The 24,763-nt window shown below is 48.4% G+C and overlaps 1 long non-coding RNA gene across 5 annotated transcripts in view; it reads right to left on the reverse strand.

Annotated features, from left to right (window-relative positions):
• Nucleotides 1-124: 124 nt before the first annotated feature.
• The window catches only part of LOC143401042 (uncharacterized), a 125,322-nt gene continuing 100,683 nt past the window's right edge, over nt 125-24,763 (reverse strand). For 3 of the 5 annotated variants that reach the window (XR_013155500.1, XR_013155505.1, XR_013155503.1), the window contains 3 exons: nt 3,591-3,880; nt 2,487-2,650; nt 234-1,214 (listed from right to left, as the gene is read on the reverse strand). This is a non-coding gene — a long non-coding RNA (uncharacterized LOC143401042). Of the gene's footprint in view, nt 209-233; nt 1,215-2,486; nt 2,651-3,590; nt 3,881-24,763 lie in introns of those variants that run through there. The other 2 variants (XR_013155502.1, XR_013155501.1) reach the window with 2 other exon arrangements.

Raw genomic sequence — 24,763 nt, forward strand, 5'->3', positions numbered from 1 at the left:
ACCCTCACCACCACCCAAAGGAGGAGGGACCCCTCTCTGCTGAAAAGCAGCCTGGGGCTCAGAGAGGTTTAGCAGCCCACCTGATGTTCAGAGCTGGTCAGTGGCCAGGTTGAGTTTAACTGGAGTCCTCTGTCCTGCAAGTCCAGACTCAGCACGGCCCATCACTGGTCCTCAGATGGGGTCTTCAAACAGCCCCCAGGGCAATGAGCTAAAAGACAATGTGTGTGTGTGTGTGCGTGTGTGTGTGAGAGAGAGAGAGAGAGAGAGAGAGAGAGAGAGAGAGAGAGAGAGATTTCACTGGCAATTTCTTAAATTATTGATTATAAAGATGAAATCATCTTTTGATGTGAACATTTGAAAGACATTTCCATATACTAAGACTTCAACTTTTAAAGTCAGTGTTGCTCACAAGGAGACCATTTAACAGGATTCTTCCATGGCTCAGGCTGAGTCAGGGCGCTGTGTCACCTGTCTGAGAGACAGCGCTGGACTCTGCTGTGAGGGTGAGGACTCTTGCCTAAGGAGCAGGACTGACGCCTTGAGCACTTTGCAGACTCTGTCCCACCTCACAGGACACTCTGCAGAGCAAACAAGTTCTGGCATTTCCCACCCAGTCTCCTTACCAGGAAGATGGTCCAGCCATGATGGGAGGCAGCCTTGGGTAGAAAGCTGGACAATCAGAAACGGAGACCATTTGACGACAACCCCGGGGCAGCTTGCTGGGCTGCCCAACTGTCAGTGCCCATGTGTAAATTCCAGAGGGCAAAAGTGTCGTTCCGGAAGCCCTGGGACTTTGGATGGTTCTGCCCCTCACCTCAGCACTGAGAAGCTGGAGGCCTGTCTGACCCATTCCTAAGGCTCCGTCTGGGCTCTGTGGGATTCTGCGCTTGGGGACCAACCCGTGTCCCTCCCTGCCTGAGGCCGATGGCTAACTTAGGTGCAGCTGCTTCCAGAGCCAACAGAGTAACTCGGGGACAATAGCGCTGCATGCGTTTGCAGATTTCTTTACTTACACGGGAGTCAGAGGGCCCAGCCGACCGAGAGAGGAATGTCACAGTGACGGCTTTGTGACATTTTCACCAAGTTGAGGAGGGCCCGGGTGGGGCCTTCTGTTGCTTCAGACATCGCACCACACCTCCAGGGTCACTCTGGCTCCTGAAGACCTGAGTGACAGGCAGGCCCTGGGGCCTGCGCTTCCCAGCGCCTGTCACCTGCTGTGGAGGAGGCGACTGTGTTGGAGCCGCATGGCTTTCCTGCGAGATCAGCACAGGGTGCAAAGCTGTCGGCAGGCCCTGGGGCGGGGTGGCCCCGCACTGAGGGAAGTGGAGAGTCAGCCTGTGGAGGGTAGCGGGGCAGAGGGCCGCCCCTGGGAGCAGCCCTGCTCGGGAGCCTGAGGGCCGCAGAGTGAGGGCAGGCCCACGAGCCCCCAGGTCTGGGGCAAAGGCTGCAGGCGCCAGAGGCTCTGGTTCTGAGGACCCCTCAGAGCTGTGAGCGACAGAGATGTCTGGGGTTTCAGTCAGTCAGACTGGTGCGCCCAAAGAGAGCTAGCTTACAGACTCCAAGTGAGAGGACGAGCCAAGGTCAGGGTCTGGATATGAGGCGCCCCCTGAAAAGATCAGGGCCGCTCCGAGGGGCATCGACTAGACCGCGAGGGCTGGACCGCAGCAGCAGATGATCCATCTGGTGGATCAGCCATTCAAGTGGCTCGTGGGCAGTGACTGCAGGAGGTGCGGCATGGCCGGGGGAAGCCATCACCGAGCAGGGGGCGGGGTATCCTTAGGGACCCTACCTTGGCTCTGGCTCCACAGTCTCTCTCTGCTTCCTCTCTGCCATGACCTAAGCTGCTTGCCTCCACCACCCTCTTCCACCATGATGTTCACCTCGAGCCCCAGGGACTGGAGCTGGCTGTCCATGGACTGAGACCGCTGAGACCATGAGCCCAAAATGACTTTCCCTCTAGGCTGTTCTTGTCAGGTATTTCTGTCACAGCAACTTAAAGCTGACTAACACAGTCGTAAGGTCACCAACTCGTCTCACAGAAGGACAAACAGGTGGGCATCCTTCTGTCATATCCAGCAAGCACTTAAATCAGGCACAAGAGAGACACATGGCCCTGCCTTCCCTACGTGCCACAAAGCCCAAGTGGGTAGAGTTGAAAAGCGCCTAAGTGCGTCTCCTTAGGCACCTGTTTATTTGTAGATCATTAGCCCTGGAGCAGCAATGGCTTCTGAGGCCTTCTAAGCTACTCCTTATTCAGGCTAAATCTAACTCGTGGGACACGGTTGAGACCCATCTGCAGTAAGAACCAAGAGCAAGATGTCTCAGCCATTCACCCCTCAGCAGGCACACGGAAACCTGGAACTTTTGCCACCAATGCAGGATGTTTTTAGGGACTTAAGCCAGGAGTACACCATATTCTCCCCTGAGAATTTCCATGCACAGCTGAAGAAGCAGGTTGCCGTGTCATGACTCCAGCAAGTTCTTACCTGAAGCTTGTAGCAGATTTGGAGAGGTCTTAGTCAGCTCCTCACTGCTACGACCCAAAGTCCTGACAAGAAGAGCTACCAGAAGGAAAAGTTGACCTGGGGCTCATGGTTCAGGTGTTCAGACAGCTGGCTCCATTCCTGGGCTCAGGGTGAGGCAGGACATCCTGGCAGAAGAGTGTCGCGGAGGGAAGTGGCTCAGGACATGATCAGGAAGCAGAGAGAGACTAGGTTCAGCTCCCAAATATGTATTCCCAAGGGTCACCCCCAGTGACCCACCTCCTGCAGCCTGCAGTCACCACTCAGCTAATCCCATCAGGGATCCTTTCACCGACTGGGTTAAGTCTCTCAGAACCCAAGCCTAACCTTCCATCGTCTCACACGTGAGTTTGGGGGACACCTCACATCTAAGGACTCTAGACGGAGACTCTTGACTTCATCTCACGCAAACTCCCTCTGGCAATCAGTAAGGCTGATGCACAGTCCCCTGGCTCTGAGGGCAGCCGTTAATCCCCAAGAATTTCCATAACACTGACAGGGGTGCGTGTCCTTATAACTCAAAGGCTCTCTGTGAGACAACCTGGAATAGCTAGACGGGGGTGTCCAGGGGACACAGCACCAGTGGTCGCCATGTGGCTACAGCTGTCCACCGCCTTATCTGAGCTGCCCTTCCCCACGGTAGCTCCAGTGGCCACAGGAGACTCCTGGGCCCACACTGTGCATCAGCTTTGCTCCTCCTCTGCCTGGCACAACCCCACCCCTCTCACCCTGAGAAGCCCCCACTCATTTCCAGTTCTCATGTCACCACTTGTGCGTGGGCTCCCCTAGTTCTCCCCCCAGCCTGAGCTGTACCCAAACCTTCCCATCCCAACAGGATCCCTGTGCTCCCTGTCCTGTCTCCCACCCGCTTGCACACCCTCCACGGAGTGTCCTTTGGCCTCCTCCTCTGTCCCCCTCCACGTGGTTGGGCAGCCACTCAAGCCCAGGGCTCCAGTGATGCACGTCCCTGAGCTGTGGAACAGTAGGTACTGAGAGCCACTGCCGGGACTTCAGGAGGCATGGGCTGCATGTAGGGTGACCAAAGTCCCCCAGAGTCCTGTCACTTACCTTGGCTAAGAGGAAAGAGACCGTGAAGAGTGACTGGCTCCTCCACCCAGCAGGGACCTGGGTCCTGATGGTGGCACTCCTACACGGGACACAGTGCCGCGGTCTGAGCTAAGCCACGCTTCCTTCACACCAGGCTCTCCAGATCCCCCGGGTACTTAGGAGCGTGAGCTGACCTGAGTCCACTCCAGGGACCTTCACTGTGCCACTGTCCTGGGAAAGCCGTGCTCAAAGCCCAGTGATCACTGTCCCAAGAGGTGTTAGTCAGCTCTTTGTCACTGCGACCCAAGGACCTGACAAGAGCAAGTATTAAAGGAACAGTTCATTTTGGCTCATGGTTTCAGAGTTTCAGTCCACGGATGGGCGACTCCACTGCTCTGGGCTGGAGGTGAGGTGGAACATCATGGCGGAAAGCAGCTCAGGACATGGAAGCCATGAAGCAGAGGGGCCCAGGGGAAGGGCACAAGGGAGACGCACCCTTCCAGGGCACAGCCCGGGGCCACCACCTCCAGCCAGTCCACCTGCCTTCAGCACCACCCGGCTCAAGCCGGGATGGAGGGCAGGTCACAGCTCTCACCGTCTAGTCACGTTACCTGCTGCATCAACAGGAGCTTCTCCCAGACGGCTCAGGCCCTAACCACACACCAGGATCACAGCCAGTTTCCACAGGTAGGAGAATGCACCACTCGTGGTGGGAACGCGGCAAGTAGAGGAAGCACCCACTCTGGAGGGAGGTGCAGGGGGTGGCTCAGTCCCTGAGGGAAGGCGGGGGGGGGTGCTGGGCGAAGCCTCTGGGGCCTGCTGTGAGCTGCAGAGGGGCCTTTCTCATAGCAGGGTGTGCTGCTTTTCAGGAATCTACTGGAAAGCTCCACGGACCTACGAGTGATGGGACTCCGTCCCAAGAGACCAGACCCAACAGCTCCCAAGGCAACAGTGGGGGGGCCTCTGGCCGGCAGCTGGCAGCCTCCGTGTCTCTGAGAGTCCTCTGTGTTGGTCATCACATCCTGGGTGGAGGCCAGGACCCTGCCCAATGGCCGGGCAGGCGGGGCGAGCGTGACTTCCCTGCCCTAACTTCTGGGTAGGACGAAGGCTTATTAGATTAGCACTGGGACATTTCACTGGCTCCAGAGAAGGAGTAGCCCACCTGCCTTGAGGTTTCTACACTTTTACTGTTATTTCAGAATAATTTGGAAGAAATATCTCCGTGTGAATACTCTACGTTCGTCGGCCAAAGAGGAGAGGCGACCATAACTTCAGCAGACTTCCTGTGGATTTCCCCTGTAACTCACTGAGGCGGCCCGGGAGCCGTGTTGTCCTCTGTGCAAGAAAGTGCTCCATGTAGCATCCCGGGCAATGGTGCTCACTAGAGCAGGACGCGGGCCGAGACCCTCAGGGACCTGGCAGAGAGCCTGTGCCCACAGCAGCCCCCAGGAGGAGCCTCCTCAGACCTGCAGCTCAGGCCAGGGCACGTGTGCAGGCCGGGGCTGCCCCCTGCTGGACGCTGGACAAAACAAGCCGAAGCAGAACAAAACCAGGCGGGCCCTGAGGAGGCAGTCCCTGTGGCACAAACAGGGACCCCACAGCCTTTGGGGTTTTGTCTCATTCTGCTCCGGTTCCTTGTTGGCGTGAGAGCACCTCCTGTGCCTGGTACCCGCACTGCATGGTTTTACAGGCTGCAGTGCTGCAAGAGCAGGCCCCACCGCTAGATCTCCAGAGCCTACTCTCCCTGCCTCTCTGAAGCCCAGGCTGCAGGTCGCAGTGTCCCCGCCAGGCCAGGAGCCAGCCTCAGCTCCTGGATCAGCCTGAAGGACTCCTGAGACTCCCTGAGCACTCATCCTCACTGAGGTGACGCCTGCTGGGCGTCCCTGCTGCACTGGGGTCGGATCCAGGGCGTCTTGATGCTGATGACGTCCATCCGGGCTCCCAGGTGTTTCTTATCCTTCACCTGCAGGTGCACACCTGGGCTGCCCCTCCATCTACGTGAACGCGGGGGATGAGCGTGAAGTGCTAGCAGCTTTCCGTTCCGATTCTTCCAGGCAGACTGCAGCCCTTGAACGCTGCTCACAGGAGGCAAAGCAGTGTGCACGCACACAACCTAGTCCCGTCAGTCTCCCTCCCAATCCGCCCTTTTCCTCCCCTGCCCTCCCCTGAGCCTTCTCTACTGATCTCCCTCTGTATCATTATGTTTAAAACAGTACGTTGTAACGGTGCACACAACGGGTCCACTGGGGCACAGTCACCCAGGGTGAATGTGGGACCGTTGGTTCCCCGGCACTCCAGGTCCTCCCCTCCCTCCCCCAGTCCCCTTGAGATCTACTCTTATCAGTCTCCCTTCTGTTTTCATGAGATCCCCCTTTTCAATTTCTCTCTCTCTCTCTCTCTCTCTGTCTCTCTCTCTGTGTCTCTCTCTCTCTCTCTCTCTAGCTTCCATACAATGAGAGAAAATGTCTGACCTTTGACTTTCTCAGCCTGACTCATTTCAGGTAGCATGCTCTTCTCCAGTTCCATCCATTTATCAGCAAATGCTGTGATTTCTATTTGATGGCTGAGGAAAGCTCCACTGTGTGTACATATATCCCATTTCTTTATCCATTTGTGTTTCTATACGTTTGTCTATGGATACCTGGGCTTGCTCCATAATCTGTTATTGTGGATTGTTCTGATACAGACATTATAGTGGCTGTTATCTCTATAGTATGCCGATTTTAGTTCTTTTGGGTAAGTACTGAGGTGTGGAATAGCTTGGTGCCACCAACAACGTAGGTGGGTACCTTCTTCCCCATTTCTCCATCATCATTTATTGTCATTTGTATTCTTTATGACTGCCATTCTGGCTAGAGTGAGATAAAAATCTCAGTGTAGTTTTTGATTTGCATTTTCCTAATTGCTAGGGATGCTGAACTTTCCATTTATTTATTTATTTATTTATTTGCATGTCTCTTGCCCATTTGTACGTCTTCTTGTATGTGAGAAGCTCTGTTTAGTCCTCTTGCCCATTTATTGGTTGGATTGTTGGTTTTGTGTGTTGCTTTTTGAGCCACCCATGTAGTCTGGAAGGGCAGTGAGCAAAGAGCTTCTCTATTCTGGGCTTTCTTGTGCTCTTGGTCCCTTGGCTGTGCAGGAGGTTTTTATTTGATGCTGTCCTACTTATTGATTCTTGGGGGTTTTTTCCTTGAGCTTCAGGGGTCTTATTAATAAGTTGGTTCCTGGGCCCATCACTTTCTTTTAGCACTCTCAGTGTTTCTGGTCTGATCCTAAGTCTTTGGTCCACTTTGAGTTGGCTTTTTGCAGGTGAGAAGTTGGGATCCCCTCATTTTCCTGCATGTGGATGCCCAGCTTTCCCAGCACTGTTTGTTAAAAGGGTGTCTTTTCTCCAGCGTATGTTTTTGGCCCTTTGTTGAATGTCAAGGGCTGGACCGGTGTGAGTGTGCTCTGTCTTCTACTCCATTCCACTGACTCACGTCTGTTTTGGTGTCGGGCCATGCTGGTTCTGTCACTGTGCTCTCGGTCACAGTCTGAGATCGGGTGTTGAGACGCCTCCTGCCTCGCCACCCACCTCAGGATGGCTCCGCTGTTCTGGGTCTTTTCAGTCTTCCTTGTCAACTTTAGGACTGTTTATCAAGTTCTGTGCAGACGGTCGTGGGCGCTTTGATGGGAACTGCGTGTTGGTTTTGGTAGTATGGCACACTGACACTCATCCTGCACGGGAGGGGAGGTCTTTCCAACTTTTTCAATTTCTTTTTCAGGGTTCTCTTATTTTAAGGATAGACTACTTCACCTCCTTGGTTAGATTTATTACTTTGCTATTGTGGTTGCTTTGGGGGGTTATAATGAATGGGATGATTTTCCTGATTTCGTTCTCAGCAGAATTACTCTGGGAGTATAGAAAATGTATTGATTCAGGGGTGTTGACCTTGTATCTTGCTACACTGCTGGACTCATCTATCAGCTCTGAAAGACTTCCAGTGAGATATTTTTGGGTCTTCTAGATACAGGATCATGTCATCAGAGATGATTTGACTTCTTTTTCTATTATTTCACTTTTATCGCCCTCTCTTGCCTGATTGCTGTGGTTAGAGTTTACAGAACTTTGTTGAATGGAAGTGGTGAGAGTGGGCATCCTTGCCTTGCTCCTGATCCTAGAGGAAATGCTTTCAGTTTTCTCTGTTCAGTATATGTTGGCTTTGGCTTTGACGTACAGACCATTATAATGTTGACCTAAGTTTCTTCTATCCCCAGTTTCTCAGCATTTTTAACATGAGTGGGTGCTGGATGTTGTTGAAGGCTTCTTCTGAACCGATGGAAATGATCATTTGATTTTCCTCAATTCTATTTATGTGGTGAATGATCTTTACTGATGCATGTTGAAACAACCTTGCATCCCTGGGATGAAACCAACTTGATCAAAGAGTATGATCTTCTTAGTGTGTTTCTGAATATGGTCTGAAATGCCTTCCTGGGGATATCTTTCCTTGAGGTGCCTCGCCTGGTTTGGGTATCAGGAGGATATTGGCCTCATAATGTTAGACACACTCACCTGCCCAAACCCAAAGGATGGACTGAGAGACACAAGGGTCACAAATCAAGGCTTTTTACTGCCAATCTTGCGAGACTGGGCGTCTGGGGAGCAGGCACACCCACAGCAGGAACAATCGATTTCATTCCCTGAGTGCCCGGTCCCTCCCTGGTTCCCCATGGGTCAGTGCCATGGGACGTGCGTCTTCCTGACTGCTGGGTCTATCTTTGTTGGCGGCCGTCCTTCCCCCTCCCCTCCTGCCCTCCAGGGCTGGGCTCTCCTGCCCTCCAGGGTGACTGCTTGTGACTTTCCACTCTACTTCTCCTCCTTTTCTTGCATCCCTTTGTGTTTACGCCTAAATACTGTATTCTGAAGGTGGACCCTGCACTTTATAGTTCCCACAATAGGATGAAATCGGGAGTGTTCCCTCCCTTTCTGTTTCGTGGAATAATTTGAGGACTGGCGTTAGTTCTTCTTCAAAGTTCTAGTAGGCACAGCTGAGGATCCATCTGGTCCTGGGCTGCCAGGCCAGTGGAGGGGCAGACCCAAGGGACCCTCCTGGTTCCCTCCATCTCCTGTGGATTGAAGTGGCCACTGGTCTAGGGTGAAGATGAGCCCCAACTCTGGGGCAGGCACTGTGACGCCAGGTGCTGCTGTGGCCCTATCTCAGGCATGTCCTGTGGCCACCCTGTGATGACAAGTGAGCAAGAAGCCTCAGCCCTCCCAGGACAGATGTGGCAAGGAACGATGGCCACCAAGTCCACTTACTGACCTCGACCCTTGTGCCCTCGACCCCCCCCCCCCGTAGAGGAAGAGTGGGCAGGAGCATTCTCCACTGGGCAGTTTCCATTGCAGGAGTTGAAGGGGTGGGTTGAAGGATCCATTTTCTAACCCAGAACATTTCCTGAGATGTCAGAGATGTCCCTGGAGACTGTTCCTAATTCACAGTACAAACCTTCACCAGGAACATTCAGGTCTCCCTGTGCCCCTGGGGGTTGCTGAGTTTTACTGGGGTTCACCATGCAATATCCCTTGCTCCCAGGATTTGGCCCCTGTACCTCACATGACCAGACCTCACACCATGGCTCACACCACACCACACCCAGGCCTGCTGGGAGGAAGCAGGATGGAAAGACACTGAATTTTTGTTAAGCATCTGACTTCTACAGAGGGCGTGCTCACGGGCTGGGACCCTCGGCAGAGCCATAGAAAGGTCCTCTTCAAGCATGAGTGTTGCTCACATCGGGGTGCGTTCTCTCATGACAGCCAAGGGGACTCTGGGAGGGGGCAGCCTGAGGACCCCCACCATGATTCTCAGGTCCAGCAAGCACCGCTGTGCATGGACATGTGTATGCCCAGGAGTCAGGGGCCTAGCTGGGGCTGCCAGGCCTGAGATTGTCAACACTACAAGAGAAAATGAGACAGTGGAGGAGCAGATTTCCAAAGAAGAAAGATGAGTAACAGTGGAAGTGTCTGAGTCTCCCCCTTAGAGGGGAACAAGCCAAAACAGGAGTCTGCCCTCGGCCTGGCCTCCTATCTTGCCCCAGGGTTTAGGATCACCTTGCTCAGTGCTGCTGAGAAGGTGGGGTACAGGTTGTCACGTCTGGGGAGGGTGGTCCAGAAATATGCATGAATGATGCAAAGACGGGCAGAACTCTGACCTGGGCTTCCGTTTCTGAGACTGTAGCCCAAGAACCAGCAGCACAGCATAGGAAGTGTGGAATGCAAAGTGCTGGTGACAGGGGTAGGGGACAAGGTACCAGCCACCACCACACGTCTAGCGGCAGAGTTGATAACTTGTGCTTGCTCATGGTATGGGTGTCGTCGTGCTGCCCAGTGACAAGCAGCTGTGGAGTCATGAGACACACACACACACACACACACACACGGCTGTGGCACACTGGCATATGTGCAAAGGAACACAGATCTGGAAGGATCCACAGGACATCCGTTCCCACTGGTACTGAGCACATTTGAGGGGCTTGGGGGGTGGCTCGTGTTGTCTGTGAATAATTGTGTTAGAATATTTTGGAATATTCTTGGTTTTTGAGTCATGTTTCTATTTTGAGCACATTTGTATGAATGCAAAGGTTTTAAAAGAGAAATACTTATCTTGAAAATCTGTTGACAAACACAAGGTAGCAAAGGAATTTAAGTGGAAAATGCCTCTGCTTGCCTGCCAAGCCCAGTTTCACAGACCCCCATCTGGCCTGCTTCCCACCCCGGAGGTCTGTCACCATCTCTGGGATCAACCACCTCTAAGCCAAGAGCCATGCACCGGAGACTGCTGTCGGGCGGACTCCCAGACCCTTTCCCGTTTCCATGGGACTGAGTCTTGCTAAGTTCTGGGGATGGCCTCGAATTTGTGACCCTCCTGCCTCAGCCTTCAGAGTCACTGGGATGACAGACCTGCGGCACCACACCCAGCTCAGTGGAGATCTTTACTTCACCCCCTGGAAGGTCGGGGTCCAGAGCTGCCTGGAGTCTTCCCGCTGCATTACAGGCTCTGAAGTCTGAGCAGAGACACGTCTGTGTGCAGCACCCAGTGTCCCTGCACCTCACTGATCCCAGGAGAGCTCAGGCACCCTCCCGGGCGAAGGTCTCTCCCCTTTCACACAATCTGTGCCCCCTGTGCCACCCCAGCTCTGAGACAGGTCACAGGTGAAGTGACGGCGAAACCAGACCTGGCTGTGAGAGGAAACTGCAGACACCCTAAGAAACCAGGGCCTGCAAGGGTCAGCTCTCCTCCGCCCAGCCTTCCTCCAGGGGCCTAAATGACTGCCCCTGGAGTCTGCCTTCTCCCTCTTGATATGCAAACAGCCCTGGGCCAGGCCTCCAGGTCTAAGGAGCCTGTGGAAGGGCCCTTCTGCTGTCTCTGGGAGTGCTCTATGTTGGGGGCCCCACAAGGCCTTCAGCCACACAGACTGGGAACTTTTTAAAAAGACAAAAGCCCCAGTGACAGGACGGGTCCAAGATGACGCCAAATGACCTATAAATGTTGTGAGAGCCTGGTCAGGGCTCAGAGCTGGAGTCTGCTCTCCTCCGGACCTGCTGGAGGGAAACAGAGTCTGGATTCTCCTCTCCCAGCGCTGCTGGTGTTTCTCTGCCGTCTGTTTCCTGCAATGTTTTGGTTCCCTGACCGGAAGTGACAATCACCCTGGCCCCTTGCGCCACTGGTGTTGCTGGCTGCTTATGCCGGAGTGTGCAGTGCCCCTCAAATCAAATGAGATGACGGCACCCGATAGCTTTGGGGTCTCCTTCGCCTGGGGGACTCCCTGGAGAGTTGGACCAGCACCCACAGTGGTCAGGATACAGATAAGTCCTGGGACCTGAGGCCTCAGTCAGGCCTGTCCGTAGGACGGAAGGGGAGCTTGGTCACCTCCGTGCCACCTGCTGGGGAGCCATCAGTATCAGGGGCTCCCACGAGGGAGCTATCAGTATGGGGAACCCAGTGGAAGACAGTGTTTAGAAGTCCTGAGTGTGTGTGTGAGTGTGAAACTATTGCGGCTTCACGGCGTGTGCTAGAGTCCAAATGAGCCCTCACCTGCAGTTCCCGGTGACTTTGTATAGCGAAATGGCAATTCACCCCTGGGATGGCACCTCTAACTGGGCCGAGGTTTACATGGGTGCGCCTTCGGCCTCTTAGTTCCTAAGCTTCCCTCAGGGACACGGCCAGGGGGCGTTTTGTGTGACCTCCTCTTCTGTGTGCCTTGGGACAATGAAGTGGGGGGAACAGAAGAAGAAAAACAAGGTGTCACCTGAAGTCCAAGCTGCTAGGGGACATTCAAGCCTGTTTTCTCCTTTCTTGTCCTCTAGGGTTCTGTCTTTCAGCAAGTTCCTCCCTAAATGATCTCCTCCTCTCTCTCCATACCGCCCAGGGAAGGAAAATGGAGAGATGCCCAAATGGGCAAGTTTTCTTTTTCTTGGGACTTCACAGACTCCCACGTTCTTTAAATACCTGGGCTGACCCTGATCTGACCTGAAGGTGCCCTCTGGTCTGATACAGCTGTTCTGTGTGTGTGCCCTTTCTGTAGTCGTCATATTTTTCTGAGCCCAAGTTTATTTTTTATGGTAAATTCACCTTTTCTCCTGAACCAATTAGCCTTGTTTTGTGTAACTGAAGTTTATTGCCCTCTGTTTTTCTTTACGCTGTGTCTACTCAGAAGCCAGTTGTTCAAGGGTTAACTTTCACTAGAGGAAGGGTCCCAAGCAGGAAAATAAAGAGTGGTAATGGGCCAGTGAATCGGCCTCAGGAAGCCAGCTGAACCTTGGCATCCACCATGACTGTCAAGACTTTATTCCCAGGGTTCAACTTCACAGCTCTATTTTAGTCTCGAAAGCACTGAATCTGACAGTCTGTATAATAAACCCATATAGCTTTTTTGTATCCTACCTGTGGAAGTCATACCTAGCCAAAAAACCCCACAAAACTATAAAATCTTTGTTTTCTGCTAATTTCAGGTACATGTGTGCACACTTGTGTATTCTAAGTTGTGTCTACATGTGTGCTTGTGTCTACATATCATGCACCTGGTACCAAAAATTGGCATTAAAGAGTGCTCATAAAATTAAAAATATGGATCCAAATACATTTTAGCTCATGTGACTTAAAGTGGTTAAAGAGACAAAAATTTTATAAAAAGTCTTTGAAGTGACTAACCCACACATTTTTTCCCAGGGGATTAGCCAGAGAAGGGTATTGTTTTCTATAAAAATGTTTAAGTACAATGTCCATTGCTTCTAGGATTTTTCTTGAACAGAAAAGAATGGCTTACAATGTTAACTAAATTTGGTTTTCATGGGAAACTTAAGTTAAAAATGGGTAAATCAGATTTAACATAAATGGGATATACTTTATAAATGTGTTTTTTAAATTGTTGGTCAATGGAAAGACAGATTAAGATTGCTTTGTTTCTGGGTCTTCACTAAAAGCAAAATGATTAAGGGTCAAAATTCTACTTTCATGTATTGTTCTAAAACAAGCATTAAAAAAATAAAAACTCAAAAGATGACAAAATACCGTTGTTTATTTGGGTCCAAGTATTCTGACTCAAACTTCAGGCGGCCTGAAGGCCAACACTCCTGGACTTCCGACTCCAGCTGATGCCAACAAGGAGGGTGAGAGAGGAATCAGAGCCGGTGCCAAGGCTCCCGCTCCTGCGCCCGCCCAGATCCTTCACTGCCACTGACGGAAGGAACTGGGGCAATGCCAAAGAGTATTCAGATTTGATTTTGGGGGAGAAATAAGGAATGATTTGAAGGACAGCAATAACAACTTGGGAATAATTATGTCCATGTCATTTTTTATTCAAAACCTCTGTCTTGTTGAGTCTCAAGGTTTCTACGGTAAACTCACATTTGGTCCTGTGAGCCTAAATTAGTACATTTTGTTCCAATTAGTCTTGTTTTGCCCAACTGAAGTTTTTAATCCTGTTTTTCCTATTGTCTTTGTGCAGAGGTCAATCATTCAAGAAAAGCTATAAAATCTGTTTCCTGATCATTTTTAAATATTTGTGTACATCTGTGTGTATGTTGTGTTTATATATATATATATCACGTGTAGTATCAAAGTTGGCTTATAGATAAATGAGCACTCTTAAATTTGATAAATGAATCCAAATAGTTTTTAGTCCATATGTCTTAAACATTTTTTTAAAAGGTTCAGTTTAAATTGGTTAAACAGATAAGAATAAAAATGTCTTTAGAATTACTAACCCACACATTTTTCTAAGTGGTCAGTCAGTAGAGTGTTGATTTCTATAAAATGTTTGACGTGTACTATCCACTGCTTCTAGGTCTTTCTCTGGAAGAACAGAGGCTAGAACTGTTACCTACAATTGTCCAATGTCTTGGTTTATGGATAACCTAAAATTAACAATTAAAATCGAGTAAATTGGATTAAACATAGATGAGATTGTGGGGTAGTATTTGAGTATTATCTGCATTTTTATCAGTTGGTAAATAAAATGAAAGATGCCCCTAACACTTCCAAGGGAAGCCACAGGTGGCCAACAAGACCTGGCCCCTCCTGGCAGATGGCACATGGTGAAGGAGACCAAACCTCCCTCTGTGTGACCCATGTATCCAGTAACTGGATCAAACCAGAAAACGACATGGAACTTGAGTAACTATTGTTTACAAACCGAGGATACAGGAAGATTATAGAAAAGGTCACAGAGGTCATGTGGTAAGCATTGCCCATGTGCCTGTGCAGACTTGGAAAAATGGGATCCAGAAACCCTTTTTGGAGGGTGGTTCTCCTGGGTAAGAGGAATTAAGATGATACTTGGCGTGACTGCGGCTGTTTGCTAGGTGCTTGCTTATTCCTTGCTCTTCCTAAGGAGTTTCCTAAAAACAGTGGTTAACAAAAAGACAGCCTCTCACGTGTTACTCAGGAGAGGAGACCAACGTGGTAAGGACGGTGCCGCTGCAGGCTGCAGGTGTTCCCTGAGCATCAAGAGGTGGGAAAGGAAGCACAACTCCTTCCCAAGGTGCCCGCTCTACCTGTGTTGATAGCTGAGAGCTCCTGGGCTGTGGTCTGTCATCAGGCAGCTCAGCCGCTACGGCGGGAAGCAGAGCTGCTGGAAAAGGGGGGACGGCAAGGAGACTCCCCCGAGAAAGTCTGGAAACCCAGGAGTTCGCACTGTGAGAGTCCCGAGGACAGAGAGCAGTGCTCTGTCTTTGGAAAAGACGCCCCTGAGCCTGCCCTGGCTGGATAGATCTCGCATTTCCACGCCTCCCAATCTGCTTGTCTCTTTCCAGTGCCATGATTTCTCGAATTTCCATGGCACCAATGGTCCTAGGACCACACTCTGAGACTGCAGAGCCTGGTTCAGTGACCATTACTACCCCTGTCACAACAATCCTAAAAAATCAAATCTCAGGAAAAGGGAGAGTAAATATCTTCAACCTCGCTTTGGAAACAATCTTAACTCCAATTCTGAAAATACATATCGAAAATACCTACTTCATGTGTTTTCTATGTATAAGCCCAAGAGCAATGAGCATGTCTGCCCACTAAGATACACGTACAAGGATGCGCTCACCAGACTTTTTGACAGAACCCTTCGACTCAACTCAAATGTCTGCTGATAGCAGGAGGGATGCACAAAGTTCTCTGTGTCCACACAATGGAACGTGGCCCAGAAGGGTTTTCAACAAGAGCTTGTGCTACGTGTGCTATGGGCAAGTCTCTCGGTGTCGTGCTGAGCCACAGGAGCCAGACGAACCCGCACACACTTAGAAAGTCTCCGACAGGCAACACTGAGGAGCGCGGGGAGGACTGATGGGGATCGGGGGACCCTGTGTGCATGCTGACACGTCCCTCATACTCCGTCAGTCTTGGCTACACGGGACCATCACTGTAAAAACCCCCAGAGCTACTCCCTGAAGATCCGGGTTGAACCCCAGGACAGACTTTCCCATTAGGCACAAGAAGCCCAGCACTCGGGGTCCATATGCCACAGGGACCCAGGACAATGCTTTAATAACTTCTAAGATCAAAGAGAAAACAGGAACGTGGTCCAGCCTGGACTCACTGTCCTCTACACAGTCATGAAGTACAGTGTCCAGTGCTGTCATGGGGAAAGGGTCCAAATGGCAAATGTCCCTGTGCAAGAGTCACACACAGCCCTGCCCCACACGTGAAGTCCCTCAGCCCTGCCCCCACACGTGAAGTCCCTCAGCCCTGCCACCACATGTAAAGTCACACACAGCCCTGCCACCACACGTGAAGTCCTTCAGCCCTGCCACATATGTGAAGTCCCTCAGCCCTGCCACCACACGTGAAGTCCTTCAGCCCTGCCACCCCACACGTGAAGTCCCTCAGCCCTGCCACCCCACACGTGAAGTCCCTCAGCCCTGCCACCACACGTGAAGTCACACACAGCCCTGCCACCACAGTGAAGTCACACACAGCCCTGCCCCCACACATGAAGTCCCTCAGCCCTGCCACCACACGTGAAGTCACACACAGCCCTGCCACCACACGTGAAGTCCCTCAGCCCTGCCCCCACACGTGAAGTCCCTCAGCCCTGCCACCACATGTAAAGTCACACACAGCCCTGCCCCCACACGTGAAGTCCCTCAGCCCTGCCACCACACGTGAAGTCACACACAGCCCTGCCACCACACGTGAAGTCCCTCAGCCCTGCCACATACGTGAAGTCCCTCAGCCCTGCCACCCCACACGTGAAGTCCCTCAGCCCTGCCCCCACACGTGAAGTCCCTCAGCCCTGACCCACACATAAAGTCCCTCAGCCCTGCCACCACACGTGAAGTCACACACAGCCCTGCCACCACACGTGAAGTCCCTCACAACTGCATGCACTTTCCCACATCCATGTGGCCATGGAAGACCTGCGTCTGGCCCGTCGCCAAGGGGCTCCAGTCTCAAGCAGCTTCTGCTCGCTGTGATGACGCTCTAAGGACTCCGTGACGCCCTACCCATGTCAGATCAGAGGGGCTGGAAGGCTGGGGTAGGACGCGCTCCCTCTGCCTGGAGGTGGAGAGGAGGGTCCGTCTGAAAAGCGTCAGATTAGAGGGCTTTTGAAGTAGGTTGGCCTGGGCAGGAGCTTCAGGAACACTGGGAAGATGAGGCACTGTCTGTGCCACCTGGTCCCCCGACCCCAGAGAGGACAGCAGTGACAAAGGGATGTTGGAGGACAGACAGAGGTTCCCAGATCAGGTGGCTCTGGGCTTTGCAGTGACTCCGTGGGGCAGTGGGCTTGGAGGAGAGGCCCAGGGTGTCTCAGATGTGCTCCCTACCGCCCTGGCCTACCGCTGGGAGACAGGTCCTCTGAGCACCTGACGTCAGCCAAGCCACCTCTGCTGGCACGTGGAAGACTGCTCAGGGTCCCTCAGATGTCACCATCCAGCTGCTGGGGAGGGCGCACACATGAGAGCAGGGAGACTTCAAGGGCTCAGCCAGTGGGCAACTGGGTGGATGCTTTGGGAAGAACAGATCCAAGCAGGCCCTTGGGATTCTCTAAAGCTCTAGTCAAAGTATAAAAAATGGGATGGGACTCAGAGGTGGGTCACCAACTCTGCCAACGTGACCTCAGGACCTCAGAGCAAACAGTGCATTTCAGCCCTCATTCTGGTCCTAGGCCATTGTGCGACTGCATAGGCAACTTAGCAAGGCCCAAGGCAACTTGGTGAGACCCCGTCTCATGATTTAAACTATAAATAAGTAAAAAGGGCTGGGACGGAGCTCAGTGGTTCAGTGCACCGGGGTTCTATCCCAGTTCTCAAACACCCCCACACAAGACTAAACTAACCCACCGGGTGGGGCCAGCAGGTCCTGGTTCTCTGAGAGACTTCTGTTAACCGTGGTTCACTCCCTGCCCACCAGGGGGCACCATAATGAGTCTGGGCTCTCAGGACCTGACAGGGTGGAGTCCTCCTGGGCCTCAGGACTGGCCTCCTTTCAGGCTCACCTTCCAGCAGACATGCAGCTTTCTGGATTCCCTGCCCCTCTCAGGGTCTAAACCAGGGGAAGGAAGTCCAACAGGAGAGGTGCTGTTATGCTCAAATTCGGGACCCCCAAAGACCACCAGAGACCCAAGATCGATGTAAGCAGCAAAGAGGTGTTTATTGCGAGCTAGCTCGGTCCTCTGTGCGCACACACAGCAACTGGTGACGCTGAGAGGCCCCGAGCCCAGGTTTGCAGTAGTTTTATACATTCTTTGGAGAGGACAGGGACTTCACATACATCATAGCAAATCATCACACACCGCGGGAAAATCAAATAACAACTCTAAAACATGATTAGCACATTCACTGGCGGGAACAAGTTGGGTCGGGTGATTGGTCAGTACAAAAGGGGTATTCATTTGAACTGATTGGTTTAAGCCATGAGGGGTGTACGTGCTGAACTACATGGATTCCCAACATGTTATCAACCACCATAAACTACTGGGAGGGTCATCTGGCATCCCAGGTATTTCCCTGTCTCACGCTGATTGGTGGCTGCTAGGGGGTTGCTATGGGTCCCTCCTAGCCTGACTGAGTCAGGGACACCTGGGGCAGCAGATATCTCCTGTTATTTGTAGATAAACAACTTAGCAGGGTGGGGATGTGCTTAGGAGTGCTCTGTGGGTTTTTCCAAGGACAAAGGCCATGTTCCTTCCTTGGACAGGCTTGGCTCTGAGATAGAGGCTGGTTTTTCAGTGCCACCCCCAGCCCCCGATTCAGGAGTTCTGCGTGGTCTGCACCAGGCCTGGGAAAAGCTGCTCAGGGCTCTAAGAGAGAATGTTCTGGAGTGGCTGGAGTCAGTCCCCACGATGAGAGTCATTTCGATTCAGGCCTGGAAAATGATGTGGAAGAAAGGAATCTCTTGTTCCTGAGTTGGACATGAGACTATAGAACGTGTGGGATGCCTCTGCCATCTCCGATTTTAAAATTAATTGTATATGTTAGCTATGATGCTCACATATTGGCCAAATATTACTCTGGTAATTACTCTGGTGTTTTGGGGTGAGATTTACTTTTGAATCGGGGACTTTTAATTAAATAGATTGCGTTCTGTAATGGAGCGAGACCTCACCTTGTCAACTGAATGCAACTGAAAGCAACAAAAAATCCACCTCTCCCAGACAAGAGGGAACTGTCCAGTGAACTACCTTTGGATTTCAACTACAACATTGATTCTTCGTGGGAGTGCCTTTGGACTCAAACTAGGACACTTTCCTGTATCTCTAGCTCCTCCCAGCCAACCCTGCCCAATCCTGTGAGCCAATAGCTGACAGGCAAGTGCAGGGAAGAAGCAGAGGCCCTGCAGGGGGTGAGTGTGCTACTGGCTGCCAGCCCCCGGTCAAAGCCCAGGACCGGCTTCTGAGTTTAGAGGCAGGGAGGGATGGTTGGTATTGGTGGAGCCCCAGGAACCTCGCGCTGTGAGGAATTCTGAGCGCTTGGGTCATAATTGACCCTAGCAACGCTGGAGGACGTTCGGGGCAGAGAAGTGGACGGTGATGGACGCGGTGTTTGGAGCTGGTCCCATGGATCACTGAAGTGGCGGCGATGTCGTCCTGGTTTGGAGGCCTGGTCTCAGGCTTGGGCCACTTCTTGGGTCAGGTGGGGAGCAGCTTGGCTTCCCTCACTGGCCATATCTCCAGCTTCACCAGGGAAATACTTCTGGATGACTTAGGAGACCCAGAAGCAGCATTACATCATTGCTGGGAAGAGGAAATGGAAACTACTGATTCCACACTAAGATGTGAGAATGAAAGACTGAAAAAGGATTGTACTGATCTGGAAGAAAAGCATGAAGCATCAGAGCTGCAAATAAACCATCAGTCTGTAAGTTACCAATATCAACTGCAACAGAAAGAGGTAGAGATCAGCCGCCATCTTAAAGCAAGACAGATTGTACTGCAAAATCAAGTGTTTCAACTACAGGCAGCTGCTCAATGGGTACCTTCAGGAGCTGGTGGCGTACCAACAACAACTGCTCTGGCTCCATTCGGTTCCGGGATCAGTAGTCATTTTTCCGCCTTCCGTGATGATGACATGGATTTTAGTGACATAATTTTATCACGACAAGAAACAAGCAGATTGTCAATTAAAGTTGCAAGATATGAACCTGAAGTTGGTCACTCGAGGCAGATTGCTGAGGCTCAGGGAAAATATCATTCTGACACAAGTGAAATCTGCAAAGTACAAAATGCTATCAAGACTCTTCAACCAAACCAAAGTCCAGACATAGATGATCATCAGCATGAAATGTCAGTTTTGGAGCAGAGTTCTACTGTGGCAGAAAAGGGAAAAATCCTTCCTCAGAGTTCAGCAGTGGAAGAAGTGTTCAGGCTAAAACAAGCCCTGGCTGATGCTGAGAAGGAAATCAAGAGACTAAATGGCTTAAACCAGGATAACCGTCTTGCTGAAGACAATCTGAAACTTAAAATGCATGTTGAAGCTTTAGAAAAAGAGAAGTCATCATTGAGTCAAGAAAAAGAGGAACTTCAGATGTCACTGTCAAAATTGAGCTGTGACCATCAAGTCATGAAAAACAGAGCTTCAACAGACATGAATTTGAATGTACGATTACTAGACTTACAAGTTCACTTGAAGGCAAAGGAGGAAGAACTGAATGAGACTATCAATGAAGAGAAAATGCTGATAGCTGAGTTAGAAGAACTGGATCATCCGAATCAGGAAGCTACAAAGCACATGATTTTGATAAAAGATGAGCTATCCAAACAACAAAATGAAGGAGACCTTGTCATCAAGAAGTTGGAACAAGAACTAGATGATGAAAAAAAGAGAGTTCATCAACTTGAGGATGATCAAATGAACATATCCCAAGAGTTGCATGTGCAGAAGGAGAAGTTGACTGGGAATGCACAGAGCCTCAGTGATTTGCATTTAACCAAGCAGAAGCTTGAAGGTAAAGTAGAAGATTTAGTAGATCAGCTAAATCAGTCACCAAAAAATAGTTTAAACATCCAGCAGGAAAACCTTGGGCTTAAGGATCCCATTAGACAAATTGAAGATGAGCTGTCTGGATTGAAGAGTAAGTACCGAAGTTCTCTGAATGAAGACTCTAACAGTCATTGTAAGGATGACATGCTTAAAGAACGGGAAGCAGAAATTGGCAACTTAAGGCAAAATCTTTCTGAAGTAGAACAGCTCAATGAAAATTTAAAGAAAGTTGCTATTGATCTCAAAACAGAAAATGAAATGTTGATTTTAGCACGTGAAGATGTAAGGCGTAAGTTGGAAGAATCTATTGCTGCTAACAATCAAATCTCTCAAGAAAAAGACACTATCATGGAGACTCTAAAAAGAGACAAAGAAGAGATAGAAGCCAAACTTCACCAGGCAGAAAAAAGACTGTTGGAAGAAGCAAATAATCACAGGCAGACTATTCAGGAACTCTCCAATGCACATCATTTGAATACCTCTGCCTTACAGCTGAAACACGAGTGTGTAGTGCAACTCAATCAAGAGAAGGACTTTGAAATAGCAGGACTCAAAAAGAATATTGAGCAAATGACTGCTGATGAAAAAGAAATGGAGGAAATTTTGGCATCTTATATAGAAGACGAGGAGCAATTGAAACAAGTCCTAAATGAGAAAGAAGTTTTTATTGAAAAACTCGAAGAAAAAAATTCAGAACTACAAAAGGATTTAGATAAGTGTTCTCAGGCCTTAAGAGAAAATGAAACTTTAAGGCAAGTCATTGAAAGAAAGGACAGAAATCTTACCTACATGAAAGCAGAAAACAACTATCTGCAATTCGAACTGGAAACACTTAGGGAACAGCAAAATCAAGCTGTACCAGTGGCTGAGCCTAAAGCTCTTGATGCTATCACAGAACTAGAATTGGAGGTATCTCAACTGAATATAGTCAAAAATCATCTGGAAGATGAAATTGAAGACCATCTGAATATAATTGAAAATCAAAACCAGCGTAAAATGCAACTACTTCAGTCTTTACAGGAGCAGAAGGAGGAAATGGATGAATTGAAGTACCAATATGAGCAGATGAATGCTGCGCATAGCCAGTTACTTTTAGACAAAGAGGAGGAGATTAAGAACTTGCAGACAACTATTGAAAAAATAAAAGCCCAGTTGCCTGGAGAAAGAGGAGATGCTCAAACATTGAATTCTGATATTTTTCAAGAGACCAAAGTAAAAATCCTAAGAACAAAAGAGGTTCAACACTTACAGGACCAAGAATTACGCCTAAACCGGGAGCTAGAAAGGCTACGCAGCCAGCTCTTGGAATCAGAAGAGTCTTACGCCCAGGAAATATTGGCTGCGGAAGACAAAGAGATTCAACTGAGACAGAAAGTCACACTCTTGGAGGAGAAGCTAGCTACATCTTCTAAGGCAAGTCATCAAGCCAGTGTGCAGATAGAGTCCCTGCAGGAACAGTTGAGTCTGGTCTCTCAACAGAGGGATGAGAATGCACTGCAGCTTTCGCTCTGCCAGGAACGAGTAAGGCAGTGTGCCCTGTCATCAAGTAACCTAGAGCACTCCCAAGAAGAAGAGAAAGCTATGCATTCTGCTGAACTAGCCAAAGAAAAACAGTTGGTAGCTGAATGGAAGAACAAGGCCGAAAAGCTAGAAGGAGAAGTATCATCATTGCAGGAACGTTTGCATGAAGCAAATGCTATGTTGGATTCTGCTTCCAAACTGAGAGAAGACTTAGATCTCAAGGAAGAAGAGATGGAAGAACTGAAAAAACAAAACGAGCTCCGAAAAGAAATGTTGGACCATGCACAACAGAAATTGTCCACTTTGGTCAACAGCACAGAAGGAAAACTAGACAAGGTCCTCATGAGAAACCTTTTGATCGGTCATTTCAAGGCACCAAAAGGCAAACGTCTTGAAGTATTGCAGTTGATGGGGAGCATTCTGGACATTCCAAAGGACAAAATGGAGCAGTTGTTGCATAAAGATCATGGTGGTGTCAGTAAGAGAAAGCAAAAAAGCGGGTGTATGTAAGTGTATAGGTACTAGGCATTTTATTTTATTTTTTGAGTTCTTGTTGTTGTGATTTTTTGCCATAGTACTTTTTTAAAAATTTGTTTTGTTTTTTGTAGCACTTTTTGTTTATAGAATTTTGTTCCAATGTAGCAGTTAATCATCACCAGTCATCAATTCTGATGTAATTTTGTGAGCAACTGTACAGAGCAGCATTCTTGAACCATTAGTTCCAACCTCTTTTTTTAAAAAAAGAATAATATTTCTTAAATTTAATGGCATTAAGATAAAAATGATACATGTAATTACAGGAAACAAGAACAATCCAACCCATAAGAAGGAGGTCTCAGATTTAGAGTACATGAAAACCAAATATAATGTTGCAAAAAGTTGAGAATATTTATTTTATCCAAGATAACATTGTACAACTACCAAGGGAAAATTCCAACGGGGAGGACCTAAACATGAAGCTTAGTGGATAAATTCTAAGATGCTTTGAATCCCAATTCTATGACCCCTATCCATTTTGCTTATTTCCACTTCTACAGAAAAGTCACTTCACATTAATCCAGTTTTCCAGATGTTAAATATGTCCAGAAGGAAGAGTATTTTTATGAGTCAACCCCAAAGTGGGATCACATGATCCATTGCCAATGCAAAAGTTAATTAGTAAGAATGCATCATTAAATATCTGGACTGTTTATCTACATACTATTGGGGGCTCTACAATAATTCTTAAACACATTTTATACAACAGTAGATCAAAACAAGTTGGGGAGAGAAATAAGCTAACAACAGTTTTTGAAAGATGAAAAGCTTAAAATAGAAGTAGTTACAAACTTTTGATAAATTAAGGTAAAAGATGAATCAAAAGTTTCTATCTTAAGTAGGTGAAATCAGAGAAGAGAAAAAGCAGATTGCATAGCACATACTTCTCTGACACCTGTCGTCTCTAAAACCACTCAGAACATTTTTATTAAAATTAATTTAAATTAAATTTAATATATTTTAAAATATAAATTATATTATCATTTAATATAAATTAATCGAATTTAAATTTACTTTATTAATTAGTATTGTTTAAATTTCTTTTATTAATACTATTGTTTGATTTACATTTATTTTATTAACTGATATTGTTTATTAACTTGAATTATAGTATGATTTATATTTAAAAATTCATTAAATTTCATTTAAATTAATACAATTTAACAAAGTAAATTTAAATAATATAATATAGATTGAATTATTTAATATTTACTCTATAATTTAATATACATGTCAACAAAGTTAATTTTAATAAAAATGCTCTTAGTTGTTTTAGAAATTACAGGTGGCAGTGAAGTATTAGCTATATTATCTTCTTTTTTCTCCTCTTTGATTTTACCTAACTTAAGATAGAAACTTTTGGTTTATCTTTTGTTTCACTTTACAAAAATAAAAAAAAGGAAGACAAAACACCCAGTAGCTACCCATATCAGCTTTTCCTTTCTTATTTCTAAATTTCACCTTAACATTTACATTATTTTACCAAAATTAAGATGCCATCAGTTGTTAGGCATGAACAAAATCACTGAGACAACAACTGGAAGATGCATCCCAAAGTCAGATTGGCTAAGTATTCAAAACATATAAATATCTGAGAACTGATGACCTCTGAGAGTAAAGTTTCCAACCTATGGAAAGTTTCCAAATGCTATGGAAAATGATGACATTTCTTTTTAAGTTGAGAACCTTCTAAGTACCAAGGTACATTCTCAGAAATTGTAGGTAACTCAAGTCTTGAAATTTCTTATTTTTCCTGTACTACAGAAAAAGGGACTCACAATTCCTTGAGCTCTGCTAGCATTTTAGTGACAGGAAAAACTTCAATGATGCATAGTTTTTTGTTTGCATTCAATGTCTACCGATCTTACATACTTTGGGAAGGGTCACAAGCCACAGACCTTATGCCTTCTGCTCTATTTCGAAGCTTCCAGCATCAGTTGCAACAATTCTAGGAAACACTGGGAATACTCTATGGTACAAAATGCACAATTAATTTTTTTTGAAACCATCCCTAAGACATGAGTCATTAGGTGACTTTCTTGTTCTAAGTATATTTACTGAATTATTATTAAATGATAACATGTTAAGCCAAAATGAAAAATGAAAGCACATGCTTCACATCAGAGCAAGGAAGAAGGAAGAAGGTCTGATGTGTGGTAAAATGCATGAACATGCAAATATT

This window comes from Callospermophilus lateralis, chromosome 6 (genome assembly GCF_048772815.1).
Source record: "Callospermophilus lateralis isolate mCalLat2 chromosome 6, mCalLat2.hap1, whole genome shotgun sequence".
Lineage (NCBI taxonomy): Eukaryota > Metazoa > Chordata > Mammalia > Rodentia > Sciuridae > Callospermophilus > Callospermophilus lateralis.